Source organism: Cavia porcellus, unplaced genomic scaffold, assembly GCF_034190915.1.
Source record: "Cavia porcellus strain 051 isolate PalLab524CR breed Dunkin Hartley unplaced genomic scaffold, mCavPor4.1 scaffold_14, whole genome shotgun sequence".
In the NCBI taxonomy this organism is placed as follows: Eukaryota; Metazoa; Chordata; class Mammalia; order Rodentia; family Caviidae; genus Cavia; species Cavia porcellus.
The window spans coordinates 3215213-3234523 of NW_026947497.1; the positions used below are offsets into that span (position 1 = coordinate 3215213).

Sequence of the window (19311 nt, forward strand, 5' to 3'; positions counted from 1 at the left end):
GGAATCATTGCGGTGTATTTCCACTTGGATTGGTCCTTTACTATTTAAACTTTAGCAAGTTATTTACCCACCCTAACTTCGCTCACCTCAAAGTCTCCAAGATGTGTTTCTCTTCTTGTTCAAATACTTTACCCTAGAGCAGAAATTGGCAAGGCTTTTTTTTTTTTTCCTCTAGAGGGCCAGACAGTAAATACTTCAGATTTTGGAGCATATAGTGCTGCACAACTCCTTAGCCTTCCATTACAGGCGGAAAGAAGGCAGGGACCCTATGGAAATGAATAGCAGAACTCTCTCCCAATAAAACTTTATTTGCAAGAGCACTGGTATGAAGTTTGGCACTGTCATCCATGATTGCTGATCTTGGGCTAGAACAGTTTTAAAAGGAACATAGTGTAAAGTCTGTTGAAGCACTGCGCAGGAGGATTTCTTTCTCACGCATTCATGTGATAACGCACCTGGAAAGAATGCAGGATCTAGTATGCTTTTACCATCACTCTAAAAATAGAATCTCCAGCTGTAGGAGTGCAACAGGGTGGTAGAAATGTGCTTGGCCTGTGTGACTCCTGGGTTCAGTCCTCTCCACCAAAAAGTAAATATAAAAAATGTAGTATTCCACTCTCCGGCATAGCTACTGAGCAGCCTGGGAGCACAGTGCTTGTTAGGTGGAGGTGATTTCTTTAAGCTCTAAAAGCTATTTGAATTTTATTCTTAAACTTGGACCCCTTTACATTTCACTGTAACGTATACACGTATCAGGTTCCTTTCACTTCTTTGGTTGTTTTTGTTGTTTTGATGTTGTTGTTTGTTTATCTTTTTGAGACAGGGTCTCACTATGCGGTTCCAGCCGGCCTTCGGGTCACTCTGCAGCCCAAGCTGGTCTCAAACTCACAACAGTCCTCCTGCTCAGCCTCCAGAGTTCTGGAACTGCAGGTGGGCACCACCACGCCCGGCTTCCACTTGCTTGCCTTGCTTCACACTGCATGAGGTCTTTCCATTGATTCCGTGAGTGTCTTTCCTGCGCTTGAGGGAAGCTCAGCCATGGTTTTCAATGATTTCTTTTTCTCTTTTTGCCTCTATTCAGGTGCGAGGTGACCACTTCTGTCTTCCTTACGTCCTCTACTCAGGTGCGAGGTGACCACTTCTGTCTTCCTTACGTCCTCTACTCAGGTGCGAGGTGACCACTTCTGTCTTCCTTACGTCCTCTACTCAGGTGCGAGGTGACCACTTCTGTCTTCCTTACGTCCTCTACTCAGGTGCGAGGTGACCACTTCTGTCTTCCTTACGTCCTCTACTCAGGTGCGAGGTGACCACTTCTGTCTTCCTTACGTCCTCTCTTTGTAACGGATCCGCATTTCTAACCCTTTCGCATTCCTCTAGGAAGGGCCTGGACGGCATCACCCAGCTTTCTGATTCCTCCCTGCCTTCCGGTGACTCACCGTGCCCTCTCTTGAATTCCTTGGTTAAGCCATCGTACTTCACGCACTCAGGGTTTCCAGTGGAATTTTTATTTATTTATGTGTCTGTGTTTTCAGTGCACAGTGTTTACATTTCCTGTGAGGGATGGTGTGGCCTGGACACATCGTCTTTCCTTTCCCCTGCCCTTCCCTCCTCTCCACCTTTCTTCTGTCTCTTGGTCCCCTGCCCATCTGAGAAAGCTCCATCTCCCTACCTCCTGTAACCTATCTTTCATTTTTCTCTTTATATGTACTTTGGGTTTCTCACCTAGGAGAAACCGTGCACTATTTAATCTCGAGTGTCTGATTATCCCACTTAACATTATGGTCTCAAGGTCCATCCTTTTTCCTACAAATGACCATGTGTAGTCTCCTCTGTGGCAAATGCCACACAGTGGAATTTATCCATTGGTCTGTTCCAGGGCAAATGGGCCACTTCCAAGGGTTATCTACTATGAGTTGCATTGCTATAAACATAGGTGTGCATGGGTCACTATACTGTGATGTCTTTTAACTCTTCTGGGAAGATACCTAGAAGGATAACAGCCGGGTCAGGTGGAATTTCTAGTGTTACTTGTGTGAGGAATCGCTGTGCATTTTCTGCTTCCTGTGTCCAATTTCTTACTTGCATCAGTTAGGAAGTACTTAGGCTGTGACAGAAGGGCCAGCGAGCAGCAGCTGAAGCAAACGTCCTTCTCACAAACAGGGCAATGCTGGGGCTGGCCTGGCCCCTGAGGGCCCAGGTCTCTGCCACCACTGCCCTTCCTTCCTGAGTCCAGTGGTGTTCGCCCTCCAGCCAAGGAGGTGGGAACAAGGGACAGCAAGGAGGAGGACAGTTTTTGTTTGCTTAGAACATTTATCTTTGGCTTTACTAGGATATAAATAATTTTGTAATTATGCAGGATTTCATTCAGAATTATTACATCTTTGAGGCAAAAACCAATCTCATATTAGATTCTAATTTCTCTCTCTCTCTCTCTCTCTCTCTCTCTCTCTCTACATATGAAGTGCATTTTTATAAACTCTTTACTTTCATTAAGAAAAGTACCAGTGGGAGCAGGGATACAACTCAGCAGTACGGCACTTGTCTAGCAAGCATGAGGTCCTGAGTTTGAGTCTTGATACAAAACAACTCAATGTCCAAGACAGAGGTACTTTATTACTATTCATTACATTTGCCTGAGTCCAGGTATTATCAGTTTGTAAAGTATTTCATATACGTAACAGTGAGTGTGCTAAAATACAGAAAAATCAGATGAATTTGCATTCCTAAGACCAGAAAACTAAGAACAAAGTCATTAATGTGTGATGATTAACAGAAACACAAGAGAGAAGGGCGAGTATGACCTGACAGGGAAATCTGCATTCTCGGGGAGGAGAAAAGCAACAATTCTAACCAGAAGTCACAGAGGAAAACATAGGAGCAGGCTCGGGGAACTGTGCTCGCCACACAGAACTCAGAGTGAGAGGAAAACACTGTGCAAAGAGGACACTGTGCCACGTGGACTGCCCTTAGCATGGACCCCTTAGCACTGGGCGTGACGTCAGTGCCTGGCTTTACTCTCAGACATGCCACAAGGTCACCTCAAGACAGGACCAGCCGGTCCTGCTGCTTCTCCTGCCAGCCAGCATCACAGTCAGTGTGGCACAAGCCAGGAATTTATCCATCCTGGCCTATCAGTGTCACCCAATCCAACCGCAGCATTGAAGGGGCTCCCAGAGCTGCAGGACACCTAGGCAGCCCGCTCTGGCTTCCAGCTGGGAATCGGGACAACGCAGGAGACCACCCTGGACTTGCCGCCCCTCCCAGCCTCTCAACACCCCATGAAGGGGCTCCCCAGGGGGCAGAGGCAGGCAGAGAAAGGAGGGAAACCAACAGGCATCAAACAGCACTGTCCTGAAAGTCCCATGCTTTGTGCTTCAGGCTTTTGGGAAGTAAAGGAGGAGAAAGGAGTCATTGTCAGAGAGAAACTGCTTGCAGATTTCGGGAAAAGTGAGGAGTCAGTACTAATTTTTTTTTTTTAATCAAGGAACATTTTTTAAAAATTTTATTTAAAGAAAGACAATACAAAACAGAAAACGGGTAGAAATAGTACATACTTTCAAAGAAAAAGAAATAAACAGTAATAAATCACTAGCTGATGTTTACATATTGTCCTCTTACAAATAATTGTTCAAGATACAAAAGTGGAACATAGAGATGGAAATTCAAACAAGAAGACTGCAAATAGTTCTGTTCAACTATTTAATAAAATCTTAGTAATATGGGTATCAATCCTGTACATTTAAACATACATTTATCCGTATCTTCATTAATGTTGAGATTAAACAAACCAAAGCAGACTAAAATCACTCTGAACAAAGAATAGTAGTATTGCTGGATTTCACATCATGACACTCGGAATCAGCTTTGGGTTCTGTAGTGCCTTTTTTTCCTTCAATGTATTTGTTCATTTCATCATGTGTCATAAGATCAGTTCTCGTAAACTGTTTATAGGTTTTACGCAAGTATAAGTCTTAACATGTATTTCTATCCTTTTTATATTAGAGGGAGAAACAGAACAAAGCAGGATAATACAAAACATATTCCTATAGACACTTAAAACTAAAAAGACATATAAGACTGCTGTATAAGGAGTTCTACCATGATTACTGAGTTGTATCTTGTTATCATCAATAGAATTGGCTATATCATCGGATAAAGTATAATTGCATATATCAGTACATAAAACTATCAATAGAAATACAACTTTGTAGGTAGTATAGAACCACAAAAACAGGTAGTAATCAAACCAGGATGAATTCTAAGTTGACTATCTCAGGGAGCCTCTGTAGCCTGCTGTTATCTATCCACCATCTTTACCAGGAGGAGTCAGTACTATTAAATGTTTTAATTTTCCTTTCCTCTTTGTCCAGCCATGGGTTTGATGAAATCCTTTCTCTTTGCCTCTGGACTGTTTAAAAAAATTAAAGTCCTGCCTATGCACTCTCTCATAAGAACTTACATCCAAGGAATGTGATTTTCAGTAAATCATTTGAAGCTGAATTCACCCAGGAAACTGGTGCTCTGTGTCACCCTCCTAAGCCTGTTGGAGGGGTCAATTGAGTGACTTTGATCCCCTTTTCCTTTCCTCCTCCTCTGGAGCTCACCAGGGGTCAGCACACAGCACATGGGGCCACACAGGTCTCTCAAGGTTCTGCTGGTGTCCCAGGAAGAAAGGCGACGGCAGACCAGGGCAGAAAGCAGCCTGTGAGGGTCCTGAGAGCTGAATACAGGAAATACTGTCATGATAGCATGTCATGGTGACAGTACATGTTAGCATTATTACAAAGTGTCCACATTTAAAGTCATTCTCTTCACAACGTGGAACACTCCCAGCTGGCCACACAAACGTAGCTTAATAGACAGCAAAAGCCTTCACAATTACAGCCATGGGCATGATTTCTCCACATAAAGAGAATGTCCCATCCTTCTTCAAAAGACAGAGATCAGGGCAATGGCAAACCAAAAGACCTGGATAACAGAAGTCAATTGTTCTTTAGCACAATGAACTCATTTGGGCTGATTTTGAAGAGCAGCTACTTTAGAAAACCAAAATTCCCATAAAGGGAGAAGTTAGTTCAGGCACAAAGAAAAAGTTTTAATGAATGAACAAATAAGCATTAATTCCTAGTCTAGTACAGGGGGAAGAAATTTTTTGTTTGTTTGCTTGTTTTAATTTTTAGCTTACTAGCACTGTGAAGATGAAGCTTTTGAACATTGTTTACAACATGTAAAGTCTGAAATCTGTGAAATGGAGCTGGATTGTATTTTTTTATACCGATTTCAGCAAGGCACATGAACTCAGCATGTTACAGCCTCCTGTGGGCCTATGAGTTATTCTTCTTACAAGGCAATTCAATTCCTAAAAAATGAGCATGTACTGTTCTTAGTGATATGAAGCCTGTGATGCGTGCAGCATCTCCTATGTCAGTAAAACAGAAATGTTGGAAGTTATGAGTTTAATAAATGTCTGGGGCATATATGTTTTGGAGAAACTTTGGAAGCCTAAAAAGATTAAATTACCTAAGCAACACAGTTTTTTGTTTTTGTTTTTGTTTTTGTTTTTTTCCTACCTATCATATTTTATTTTCGAGGATTTCTTTTCTGGAGTTCCTAGAAAAAAGATCAGTTGAAGCAAAATCTGTAATTCAGAACATAATTTCCTTCATTCAAAGCCAGAGCAGAATGAGGGTCATATTCAAGGCCGGGAAAGGTATTGATTCCATTTGAGCAAACATCCACAGCAATTATACGTGCAAGGCCCTGGGCAGGGTCAACGTCACCCAGGATAAGAATCTGTCTACTACATGACCCAGTTCTTAGAAACCCTTGAATGAGAGGAAAAAAGTCCTGTACGCAGCCTCTGATGTATGCACAAAATGTTGACAAAATATTATGAGTATAGAAAATGATTTTTAGGAGCTCTATAAAAATTCTTAGGAATACCCAAACACTCAACATGCAAAACCATGAGATGTGTCCAGCCGAAGGTCCCAGGGGCAAGGCTTTCCCTAATATCCTGCCGGATACCATGCCCAGGTATGAACCATAGATGATTCCTGGTGATCAGACAATCCCACTTACTCTTTTGTACTTCCAAGTAGTAGCTAAGGGCACATGGAAAGTGTTTTAAAGTCTAAATCCCAAGATGAAGTAGCCTGGCACAATGTTTGAATACACAGGGTTTGGAGTGAAAACTGAGTTCAAATTCTTCTGTAACACCAGCTATTTGATCTAGGAACAATGACTAAACTTTTAATGTCTAATTTTCCTTTCCTGACTAAAAAAAAGTATAGCATGTTCATACAAAGGCCGTAAATGTGGAAGGAGTAATACGTGTAAGTTTCTTATCCTGATTTCACAATTTAAAATATCTAAAACATGTATTTTATCACAAGTTTTATAAACTATTTGCTGATAATGCCCACTATTTGTACTGCAGTTTATCATTTCCTAACACAAGAAAATTGCACACCAAACACTATCGAAAGTAGCAGAGGACATTCCTGGGGGAAAGGTCAGGAAAAGGAGCCCTCCATTAAGGGCTGCATTCATAAGGAATTCATTTGGGGGACAAATGTGGGAAATAAACCAACCTTCTGCACAGGGACAGAGGAGGGGAGCCACTCCACCTGGTGGAGGGCACACGCCTGATCCCCGTGACATCACGGAGCTCAGAGGTCGTCTCCTAAAGGTGACTCATGAACCCTCCCCTCAGAATCCACCCTGTGTGTCTCTGTGCCACAGCCCAGGCCTTCCTGTGGCCTGGACTTGCGGTGTCTTGAAAGGCTCTGTGCAGGCTGCTGGTCTGCAGCCTGTGGCACCATTGAAGCCTGTGGTACTTCATAGGATGAGGCCAGTGAAAGGCCATGTAGCCATTGAGGGAACTGCCCTTGCAGGAACACTAGGTTGCAGTCCTGTCCCATATCTCTTTCTGCTTCTCAACCTGTATTAGATGAGCAAGGTGCCTCGCCATGCACTCCTACCACGGGGCAATGCCCACCACATCCCCAAGCAACAGAGCCAGGTACCATGGACTGACACCTCAGAAGCCCTGAGCCCAGATGAATCTTTTCCCTTCCTAAGTCAATTCTTTCGGGCCTCTGTCACAGTGAGGGGAGCTGACCAACACCTCCCTTCCCTCCAATCTCCAGTCACCCTGCCTCTTCCCCCAGCAAAGGAGGAGATTACCTGCATGAGATACTGATGGGGGAGAGGCCTACAGGAGACGCAGAGAGACTGGGGACACCTGATTCTGAAGACCTGGCCCTACTCTGCCAAAGCAGCACCCACTCCCTTCCTGCTTGTCACCTGGCACAGCCTTTCTGATGGTTAATTTGTTCTCTAAGAACCTTTTCAACCCCTGTAATTTTAGCTAAAAGGACTTTAGAGGCCACCACATCAACAATCAATAATCCCAGAGACAAAGTTCCATTTGGAAATGAACAAAACACTTGTAAGTTAGCTCCTCTCCATCCCTCTTGGTTTTGCCAGGAAAAGTGCAAGTTTGAACTTCACTGTAGAGTGTGAGTAACTGTGCCAACAGCATGGAGACACTGTCACACAGATACTTCTTCCTGGGTGCACAGCCCAGACTCTCCAGATGGGGGAGGTTGGAGTGCCAAGGAGAGGGATCAAGGGCAGCTGTGGAGAGCAGCAGAGCTTCCTCCGTCTCCTACAGCTCTGGGCTGCTGGCTGGAGAGCTCTTTGGGTTTGGAAGACAGCAAGATGGGGAAGAAGATGGCCATCTGGCTAGGGGTTTCCTGTGTAGGAGGGGTTGTTGGCTCATTTGTTTTAAACTCCTCTGGATTAAGTTTACAGCAACACATAGCTCATGCTTATACTGCGGTCAGTAAAATAGTTTAAGATTCTTGCAGTCAAACTGGTTTCTGAATTTACTACCCTAGCACAGAGAAATCAACAAGCTGGTAGCAATTAAGAGGAGATTCTGATACAGTGAACAATTTGTTTACTTGCTTATAGTACCTTCGATGGGTCATAAAAGGGATATGATCTCATAAAACTGAATATTACATTTCCATATGCACCAAAAAGCAAGCCAACAACCACCCTAGCTCCCGCATAAGAGGGGCTGAAACTCATCATCCTACCAATGGGTGTAGAAATGGGAGCGCCAGGGCTCACAACATCAGTTTGTAACTTTGCCTTCTAAGAAGTCATAATCTAGTGATGAGGCAAGAGACGCTCATCCACGGGAGAATAAGAAAAGGGGTCAAGCACCGCGCACTGTGCTCTGAGGATGACATGCTGTGGACATTCAGGAAAGACAGATATGGTCCATGTGTGGGTACAGGCTACTTTCAGAAGGCTTTGTGGAAGAACTCCCTTGTCAGAAACTCCCTTGGCATAGCAGAAAGGAGGCACTGAGGTCTCAGTGAGGGTGGAAATGGAGGATGCGGTGGAGACCCACCTGTCACCCCTCAATCCTGAGCTCCCACCCCACTTTCAGGATTTGTTTCAGGTCCTAGGGAAACAAACACCAAATTCCTTTGTCCTCCTGCAAGGTTCCTCCAGACCACTCCTGAGCAAAAAGAGAAAGGCTTCCCCAGCGACATTTCAGGAATCCAGTCTGTCATGGTTTATGTCATACATTTGCATTGTGCATTTGTGCTTGGTTCATTGTCTAGCACTTAGATTGATAATGTCAATGCCACACCTACCTAGGGGTGGAGTCAGCATACAGTGGAACGGCTGGGAAAAGGCAGGTCTCTCTCTCTCTCTTGCTGTTTCCACCTTGCTGTTGGCTGCCATTAACTGCGGCCCCACCATGCCACCCTGCCGTAGAGCTAAATGAGTATAGACTAAAACCTCCAAAAGCTATAAAAAATAAACCTTTCCCTTCCCAACTTTGGGCATCAGGTATTTTGTCTCAGCGACGAATAAAAAGTAACTAAGACACAGCCCCACTGGAATAGCTTATCATTTGTGCAGCCCTGAGCAGATCCTGTACCTCAGTGCTCATCTGTGACATCGAGAGAGGATGGGGCCAGGGCTAACTGCTTCACAGAGTCAAAAGGCCATGAGCAGAAAGCACCTCAGAAATGTGGGAAGAGAGACACTCAGGCTCATCACCATTGCCATTACCATGGCAGAAGGAAAGGGAAGATTTACAGCTTAGATGACTCCACTTATCTTCAGGCCACAGCGCTGAGTATTTGGAATAAGTTCTTTCCTTCTCACCAAGATTTGGGGTTGTGGGTACAGAGTACAGAGATGGTTACGGGGTTCACTTATAGTCAGATAGCCACTGGGAGCAATTGGAAGACTTCCTGGATGATGCTATCTCTTCCCTGATTGGTGGTACCCACTGTTTCCAAGGCAACTCTCCATCCATTCTGCACTTGCCAACTTTATGTTTCCATTGACATTACGTCTTTTTAACAGCAAGAGACATAAAATCCAGTAAAGTAGAAGCATTTTAATAAGCAGAAGAATCACTTAAACTGAAACTTTTGGGTTTCTGAAGACCCTAGACTTTCCAATAATAGAAAGAAAGAAAAACAGACACTCATAAAATTCCTTAGGAGAATACCAAAGAGACCATTGCCCCGTGAATCCTCTGCCACTTTTGAATGAGCATTTACTTCAAGTTCCTCTAGATGAGAAAGTGCATGCTTTGAGTTCCCTTTTGCCAAACACACATCCTTAAGCCCATCTCTCCCTCCTCCTTCATGACTGAGCACTATCCATCATTTGGCCATCGGTCCAGAGGATGCTCAGCAAAGAGCAGCATTTCAGGACTCAGCGTGAGCTCTCAAGAGGCCTGTAGGCAGTGTTACTTTCCCAGCTTTTCCACCTGGATCACTGAAGCTCTGCATAATTGATGGATCTAGTGCTGCAAGGAGTGTAAGTGACAGAGCCAGGACACACACACACACACACACACACACACACACACACACGTGTCTAGAGCACACGGACTCAGCCACAGCCTGGTGGTTATGATCTCATACCACAGATTCGTCAAAGTTCTCTAATTTTGATGAGTTATTCTGGCTCTTCATTTGGATTCCTCCAGAGTGAGAGCCTGGGACACGAACTTGGATGCAGGCATTGATCCCAGAATGCAGGAGTAAACAATGGGAGAGCGGAAAAAGCCCTGTGAGTTGTGTCTCAGGACCCTGGGAAGTTCCTCTAGAGGAGAATTCTCTTTTCCAGTGAAAGGTACTGGCTGATATTGGTCAGCAGGACTCCACTGCAATTCCACATTTCCCCTAGTAAGCCACAGCACATGTGCAAGGTGGCACTGGGGTGGGGTCAGCTAGTAACCAAACCCCAATGGTAGCAGGATAACGGGGCCCCACAGGAAGGTTTATGATGGTTTTCTCTTTGTCATAACTCTGGGTGCCTGGTTTTCTAAAAAGATCACAGCAGTACATCTCAAAGCCAGGTCCTGCTCCTTCCTCAGCCCCCTTGGGGACAGTGCTGACTGCCACTCCCAGCTGATTCCAGCAGCGCAGGCCTGGAAGGGGCCACAGACACTGCAGTAACCAAGCCCTTCCAGTAGAAAGGCTCCCTCCCTGCAGGAGGCAGCCACTCACTCACAGCCTGCAGTTCCCAGACTCTGTCATCTGCTGTCCTCTCTCCTCTCTACTCATGCAGGCATTCAGGAGACCATTTATAGATGTGACAACATCCACTGCTCTGCAGCAGACCTTACAGAAACAACCCATTTCTGAAAACAAACATAATCACCGAGGTGAAAGGAAGCAAGCGTCTAGTTTGGAAAAACTACTTCTAAGTTAACAATGAGAACTGACCCTTCAGCTCAACTAGCTCCATTGAGTTGTCTGAATTACCTCACCATTAATAATAATATCCACCTAATGCTTGTGAGGAGTACATTTTCATTCTACGTTATTGATTATTGTATAAAGACAGAGCCCTCACGCTATAAATCACTAATTCCTTCCTTACCTCCTGACATCTTGCACAAGTTCTGAAGAGGTGCCATCTAATTTCTTTCCTAGATTCGCGTCTTCCCGCACACTCCACTGTCCTCAGCTGTGACCACTGTTCCAGTGAGGCTGGAAGCAGCCTCGGGATGATGTGGACCCAAAAGTGACATGACCGCCTCATCCTTCAACGGGTCGCCGTGCACTCTGCAGGGAGAGAATAGACTGCACAGGATCAGGTTGGGTAAGACGAGCTTGGCATGCATGGTCCAGAAGCCAATGGTCCGGCCTGCGCCATGCGTGCCAAGCTCCTCTTACCCAACCTGTTCTCATCCTTCTAAGACTAGGCCCCCTTCCATAGGTCTCCCTGCCCCTGATCCTGCGCACTGGAACAGTGCACTTTGTTTCTACTTTGAGAAATTTTGTATCCCTAAAGGCTTGGAACTGTGTGCAGATCTAGGGCACTCTGGAAGTGTGGTGTGGGCTCCCCGAGGGCGGAAGGGCCAATCGGAAAATGATGCCCTGAGATGAGGGTCAAAGGGAGAAGCACGAGTAACATCCATTGCGTGTTTCCAGGCCACTGAAGAGATGGCTCCTCTTAATCATGTCAAAGGTGGGCTTGAGTATTTCTCATTTTCCCTCTGAAGTGCTGAGTCATGATTCACACTTCTGCCTGCTAGGGATAAATCTTGGAGGGTGAGACGCAGAAACCATTGGTCCTTCACTTATAAGCAAGAGAGGTCTACTTTTAAAAGACCTCACTCGTTCTAAGCCTCATCCTCTGTGGCATGATTGTTTCATGTCCCATAATTCAGGTTAACTATGACTCAAACTAGTCTCAGTTTTGAGCTTTTAGGATTCTGCTTCTAAGAAAGACTGATACACAATTTCTCAAAGTAGAAACAATTTAAGGGTGAACCCATTGGACATATTGCATGTATCATTTATAAATGGAAAGAGAGAGAATACCCAAGTTAACCAAGAAAAGACTTTATTGCTTGCAAAGTCAGATGTTTTATTTGAATCTAGGAAGCCATACAGTCAGTCCCACTTTTGAGTTCTTCACCTACCACGAACTTTAATCCTACCACAAGCTTTCATTCCCATTTGTGCATCCGCCCCTGGGCAGGGACCCAAGTGGGCTGTGACAGAGGAACAATGGGACTTGAGGCAGGAAATTAAGGTGCGTTCACAGGTATCTGTCACACCCCCACTAGGACTGTCTTCTCCCTCAGCCTTTCCATGGTTATAAACCACATGCCTACCAATCCCTTTTTTAAGACTTCCGAGCGTGAGACAGAAAGAACACTATATCAATGCCCATTTAGGAAACTTAATTTTACCTTATGGTATCTTATGGAGTCTATAATCCCATGAATATACCCTGTAGCATAGCTAAGTCACCTTTGGGAGTTAGAGGATGTCGGTTCCTCACTGGCCCCACCTAATTCTAGTGCATCCCTGTGATAAAAGAGAGCTCTACCTTGTCACTCTGTCAATGTGGAGCTATTGCAAGGGCGGCTGGCTTTTATTTTTCTTGATCTTTTCATTAATTGATCACAAAACTAAGTCTGTGTGCTCTAACAATAAATTTATATTTCCAAGCAGATGCCAGCTTCATAAGAAATATTATCTGATCTTTGCCTTTTAAAAATACCTTCAAGATCTATTCCCTGATTAATATATCACTGAATTTATATTTCTGCTCTGATATAGGTGCTCCATGTAATTCTGCCTTAAGCTACATCATAAATCATCCCTCCCAATGATCCGTTCAAGTAGAAAGTAGTTTACATGATGGATAATACAGTATTCTCCAGAGTCCGATTATCTGGGCTTCGACTGCAACTCCATCCCTTGGCGCCTGTGTGATCTTGGGGAATTGACTTCAAATCTGGGAACTTTTACTGCCATCCAGAGAAAAATAATAGTACACATGTCCGAATGTCATTCTGAGGATAAAGAAGCTGATTCATGTCAGGCATTTAGCATGCAGTGCCTGGCAAACAGGAAGAAAATTCAGTGAGATTCATGTTTACTAAAATTTTATAAATATTCAGACTGAGTTGATTCCCAGTTCTTCCACACAGAAGTTCTTTATCTTCTTTAAGACCCAGTTTCTTGATTTTTGCAAAGAGACCCGCCCTACCTCCAGTGAGTTTACAGTTTTGTACTTCTTCGCTTAGGACTGGCAATCACAGTTTGTCATGGGCTGGACAGCCTGGGTTCTTTGCAGAGAGCACGAAGGACTCCTCACATCCCTGACTTCCCTAGGGATCTCTGAAAAAAAGGCACCTGTTACTCCCTTGTCAGCTTGCCAGGGCACCAGAGAGAAGTGCCACTGCATGGCAGACTTCGCAGAACTTGATTCTCTCTGCTCTGGAGAGCAGAAGTCCAAGACCAAGGTGCCAGCAGATATGGTGGCTTCTCTGGCCTCTGCCTTGGGCTGGTAGACAGCACCTTCTTCCTGCATCCACCCTGAAGTCACTGCAAGCACCCCCACCTTTTCTACAGGACGCCAAATCTTAAATACTTGTGAGAGGCGCCTTCATCCAGTGCTTCACGCCGGAATTTTAGAGGATCCTCTATGGCCTGTAACACGGCCTTTTCATTTTTGGAATCCTTTTCATCACACACAATTCACCCACTTTATAGGACACACCTAAAGAAACAGGGCTTTGGATGCTGCAGATAGCACAATTTGAAGCAGAGAAGTACACTCTGTAAACTTTCCTTTACCCTCCTTGGTTTGTAGGTGCTGAAATTTTAAGTAATAATTCTAAAACCACATCCACCTTAATAAAATGTTACAACAATAAAGCCAATTCTATACACTCACTCACTTTTACAGTGTTTTGTTGGGTGTGGCAGCACATTCCCGTAATCCCAGGACTCAGGAGGCTGAGGCAAGAGGATTGCCATAGCGAGATCCTGACTCATGAAAACAAAAGCAAAAATGTTTACTGTATCTATGAACAACGAGTCTGTGAGCAAGCTAGTAAAGAAAAATAAGAATACTGGGTTGTGAGATTTTTTTACTGTAAGAAGAAAAATAAATTTTGCCAAAATGCATCACTAATCTGCCCAAAAAAGTTGCTTCTGAAGATACTCTAGCTTGTCCACCTCACAGCCTTGCTTGCCCTTGGTAGGCCACTAAGCTGTATCCACTTCTCTGCAAGGAATCTGGGCTGTCCAGCCCACGGACAAACTGGGACTGCCCCATCCGCCAGTCCCAACAGCCCCAACCCCTTTCTCTGGTAAGCAGCTCAGGGATGGACCAGAGAGTCATGGAGCCTCCAAACAGGTCTGGAGAAGGGCACAGGAATGGGGCGCTCCCTTTGACACCACAGTAGAAGTGTTTGATTCTTGAGGCTTCTGTGCCCATCTTGCCCTCCAAAATATTTTTTCCCTTAAAACTAAACACCAAATAAGAAAATAAAAGGCTTCCCAAAATATGTCACCCTGAAATGTGGCCTTTGGGCTTGAGGATTATTTTGAACTGAAGGTCCTTGGAAACAGTCGGTGCAAAAGACACACTGACCATGTCAGGATGGGGGTCATCCGCTCAGCGCCCCAGGTATCTGGCTCTGTGCTGCTCTCCACCCGGCTGCTGGGCTCTGAAGGATGTATTCTGGTTTTAATTTTAAAGAGGGTAAAACAGAATAAAACCAATCAAAACAAACCAGTGTAAGAAATACAGGCCTAAAAACATTACCAAATCAACAATAATTACCATAATGCCTTTTGATGTCTTCAAGACAGCTGCAGATAACTTTGGACATGATAAAAATGAAACAAAACCGAATAGAATAGAAAAAAATAAAAACAAAACAAAGAATGTAATAAAGGACTTCAAAACAAGCCAATAGTAAATCCAAAATTGCTACCATAATATATCTTGCTATCATTGAAATAGCTGCTCCTGCCATCAGATTTAACATAAGCAAAACAAAAGAGAATAAAACCCAACCCAGCAAAACAATGCAAATGATCTAGGATTCCTAAAACAAGACCATAGGGAATCACTAACGGCTGCAGCCCTCAGCAGGAGATCGCCCTAGATGCCACACTGCATACCACTAGCCTCTGAACCCATGGTCAGACCACTGGCCCTAGACCTGCAGTGTTAGTGAAACGCCAAAGCACCACAGACATCCAGTTGCATCTTACCTTCATAGTTATCATCACAGCCTGTGTTTCTCCTGATAAGATGGTCTCCTATGGCGAGGTGGAGGTGCTGGGGAGTGTGTGGGGTGCTACTTCCTGTTTGCTAGCCCGAGCCCTGCAAGATGCTGGGGCCTGGCTCTTCCAGTGCGGCAGGGGTGTGTGCGGGTCGTTGCTGCCCAGACTGGGTTAGCTTGCTCGCTGAAGCAGCGTGGTGCATGCACCCCTGCCAGACTGGAACAGGCAGGACCCAGCCTCTGCCCATGAGTCAGCGCCATTCGCTGATCCAGGGTAGAGGGATGTGTTCAGGTTTTGTGAGCTCCAGGTCCACATGTTCCAACAGGGCTCTAACCTGCGTGTGAAGCCTGTGCCTTTCTCCTGCTAATCACTGTGTCGTGGCCACTCTCAGACCCAAGAAGAGATCTCAAGATGGGGAAATAGTACTTTGTCTTCTCTGCCAGACAGTCTGGATCGAGGTGACTCCCGTGGTTGGATAAAAAACAACAAGCAGCTGAGCAGCTTTGAGTTTCAGAAAGGGGTTTGGAAGAGTTGACCAAGATGCCCACACTTAGGGGAAAGACAGGACACTGATCCTCTTTTGAAGAAGCATTATCATTGACTATTATTCTTTTGCTGAATACTCCTTTTATATTAAACAAATATATTGAACTGTGAAAGGTCACTGTTTAGCAGATACTCAGGCAGTGAACTTTCCAGAAAGGGTGGATGGCATCTCTGCATTGGCTGCACCTGGCCCAACTCTTTGAGTATCACACCTGCAGTTTAAAAATGGCATGGAAAAACAGCAGTCCAGCAAAATCCCTCTCTGGTCTAAATGAAGGACAGTAAAGTATTTTCAATGTAGGACTCAGTCTACATTGTGTGCAGCCCAGAAGAAAAGCCAGGTCTTCACCCTGTCCTCTCCACCATTTCCCAAGGTAACCAGGGCCTCTATCTGTAAGGGTGAGGGGCAGGAGAGCCCTGCATCCTCCTACCGTGCCACCAGACACCACCAGATACTCAGCAACTGTCTGAGTCACTTTCCTAGTTGCCAGCACCAACACCCAACACCCACAATTTAAGGGAAGAGAGGTTTAGTTTGGCTCACAGTTTGGGGAGATTTGAGTCCACAGTTAGCTGGCTCCAGGGCAGAACTTTGAGGTGTATAATGGTTGATACACTGTGGCAACTTGAAAGTTCAGAAGTTTAACTAAGTGACTCATCATGGGGCCGGGATCCTCGCTTTATAAACATCCTCATCTTGTGCAAGAGGAGGGCAGGGAGACAGTGTGAACGCTACACCTGCCCTGTGGGGTGGTAGCTCACAACAGACGGGAGGAAGACAGGAGGCTTGCTCCCCCTACCTGTTTTGTTCTTGCTGCTTTCGCTGTCTTCTGCCACCTAGAACAAAAGGCACCAGCTGATTATGGACTGAAACCTCCACAAACTGTAAGCTCAATAAGCCTTTCCTTCCTTAATTTTGGGTATCAGGTATTTTGTCCCAGCAATGAGAGAAAATAGCTAAGACAGGACGGAAAGCTCTGGCAGAGGAAAATCTGCTCAAAGCGTGGTGTCCAGGGAGCAGAGACTAAATGGAGAAGCTGAGGAGGGAGAAACACTCCTCCAGGTCACACCGCCTCTTTCAATCAGACCCTCTCGCCTAACACCAGGTATAATTGACCCCATGATCCAGTCACGTCTCAGGACCTCATCTATGATTCCAAGAGGCTTTAAGGAATGCCCAGATATAAACCATGATAGCAAGCATCTGGGAAACTCCAGGCCCAAAGGCTTGCTCGCTCCTGGGTCTTCACTGCTGCAGAGCCTAAGGATTATTGTTAAATGGTTGGATAAATGAACGGGAAAAGATGACAGAGCTACCACTATATACTAATCTCTTCTCCCCCCCCCCATTAGTATGTGTATTATTATTCTTCATTGTACAATGTGATTTTTTTCCTGCTGTAAAATGATTCCACCAATGATGACCATTAAATTCCCAGTTCATTAACTAGATTTATCTTTCTAATTACTCTGAATTCACCTGGGTTTCAGTATTTTTCATGTGTTTCCTGTAATAGCCTTCCTTGACCCTACCTGTTAGCTGCGATCTGGCATCATTTCCCAGCAGGCTACTTTAACTGCATTCAATAAATAAAACTATGATTTTTCACAACTCCTAAGAAAGATGAATTTACCCTCATTCTGTTTCCAAGGAGCTGGGAACAAAAGACATGACAAAATAGGTCTGAAAAAAATGATCATATTGACTGTGCACTGGAACCCAGTAATCACATGAACCAAAGTAGAAAGGTGATTGGAGACCTTTGGGGGCAGAATTCATTACCCTAAAGAGCTGTCTAGCGGAGAGAACAGTTCTTCTTGTTCAGTGAGAGGAAAATTTCACAGTTTAGTAGGGATCATTTTTAGAGCATCTGTAGCCTAGCATGCCAGAATAGTGTATCACGAAGTTGAAATCCAAGTAATAATTTACTTGATAATTTATTGGCTTAGACATATTACTATGTGAGTAAGCAATGAACATTTAAGATACTAATTTTAATTGAACCCAATGCTTCACATTGAACTACATCCCCACCCTTTTTTTGATTTTATATTTTGAGACAGTCACTAAGTTGCCTGTGCTGAGCTTAAATCCTCCTACCTCAGCCTCTGAGAATGTCGGGACTTCTTCTCTAGTCCTGAAGGAACATGGTAAAGACCCTAAAACTGATAAGGATGGGTGAGATAGTTTAGTGGGCACCAATTGATAACTTTTGCTGATTCAAAAGCTTTTAGAGCCTTACCACCTCTTGGAACAAAGCAATTTGCCTTACACACAGATGACTATTCTTTATCTTAGAGAACATACTTTGAGGGGACCAGGTTACAGGTGCAAAAGCAAATGAAATATCCACCTTCTGCAGTCGCCTAGAATGGTTTCCAGCTCCTGAGCCTTCATGGAGACCTCTGAGGCCAGCAGAAAGGACGAAAGATGTGAGTCCTCAGAAACAGCCACGAAGGGAAAAATGGTTGAATCTGATAGATGGCAATTTAATGTTTTGAGTACACTTACACCCAATATTCTTTAGACATGCTGTAGAGCAAGAATAAACAAATTAGCATGACAAAGGAGAAGCCGTGTGCCATGCAAGAGAGTACAAATTCTGGGTCAGACGCCTCTCATTCCAAGGCCCACCTTCCCCATTTGCACTGGGAGAACTGAGACACCTCAGGGACCTGCAACTGTAGGAGCTAAACAAACCTACCTCACAGTGCTGCCTTAATGATTCCACAAAATCACTTATGTAAAGTGTTTCCCAGAGAACTTGTAGTTATTAAGCACTCAAGAAATGGTGGTGTTTGTGATTTTACTAAAAATAGTGATCTATGTTCCCATTTCATAAATAAGCACTGTTAATGTTTTAGTGAGGATTCCTGCATTTTGTTTTCAGTATTTAAATTTGCATATATCTTTGCACGATGGTGGGTTCATACTATGTATACTGGCTTTCTTAAGTATTAATAATATATTATATTGTGACCATTTTTTCATGTCAATAAAGCTCCATGATACAATTCACAATGGTTACAAAATAATCTCTTTTGCATCTCTACAGTAATTTATTTTACAACCCCCATATTGCTGTGCATGTAGATATGCTCCAATTTTCTCTATGATACATAAACAATAAGAAAATTAATTTGCACATACTTTGATTTAACCCTCATTGGGTCAAATTCCTAGAAATAAAATCACTGGGTCACAGTTTATGTGTATTCTTTAAATGTAACACATTTTGACAAATTCTTTCTCAGAAAAGTCTCTCATGGAGACTGGTTCAGATTATCTTTTCCTGAAACTTTATCTATACTGAGAATTACTATTTCATATTCAAAGGAAGAAATATTGCCAGTATAATGACAGTGAGAGGATGTTTCACTGCTGTTACTAAAATCAGGAGCACATAAAACATAAATTAAAAGCTCCTAATTGCTCTGTCCAAGCTTAAGTTCATCCTGTAGCAACAGTTCACAAACTACAACCTGTCAAATAAAATTGTGCAAGACGCCATTGATTTGTACTAGGCTCCTTTATGGGGCCCAACATCCCAAACCAATTACAGAGCCATTCGCTCAAAATGAAACTAATTAATTTAGGAGCATATTCATGTAACAAGTGGCTGAGTTTCTGATAGTTATAGCAGCAGAGCTTTAGTTAATTGTAGACAGC

At 44.0% G+C, this 19311-nt stretch overlaps 1 long non-coding RNA gene across 1 annotated transcript; it reads right to left on the minus strand.

The window, feature by feature from the left end:
• Positions 1 to 2611: 2611 nt before the first annotated feature.
• On the minus strand, positions 2612 to 16474 carry LOC134478649 (uncharacterized). The gene is made up of 3 exons (XR_010051391.1): positions 12708 to 16474; positions 10936 to 11120; positions 2612 to 4720 (listed from the first exon to the last, which is right to left on the minus strand). It is a non-coding gene; the product is annotated as an uncharacterized LOC134478649 (long non-coding RNA).
• Between the last annotated feature and the right edge of the window lie 2837 nt (positions 16475 to 19311).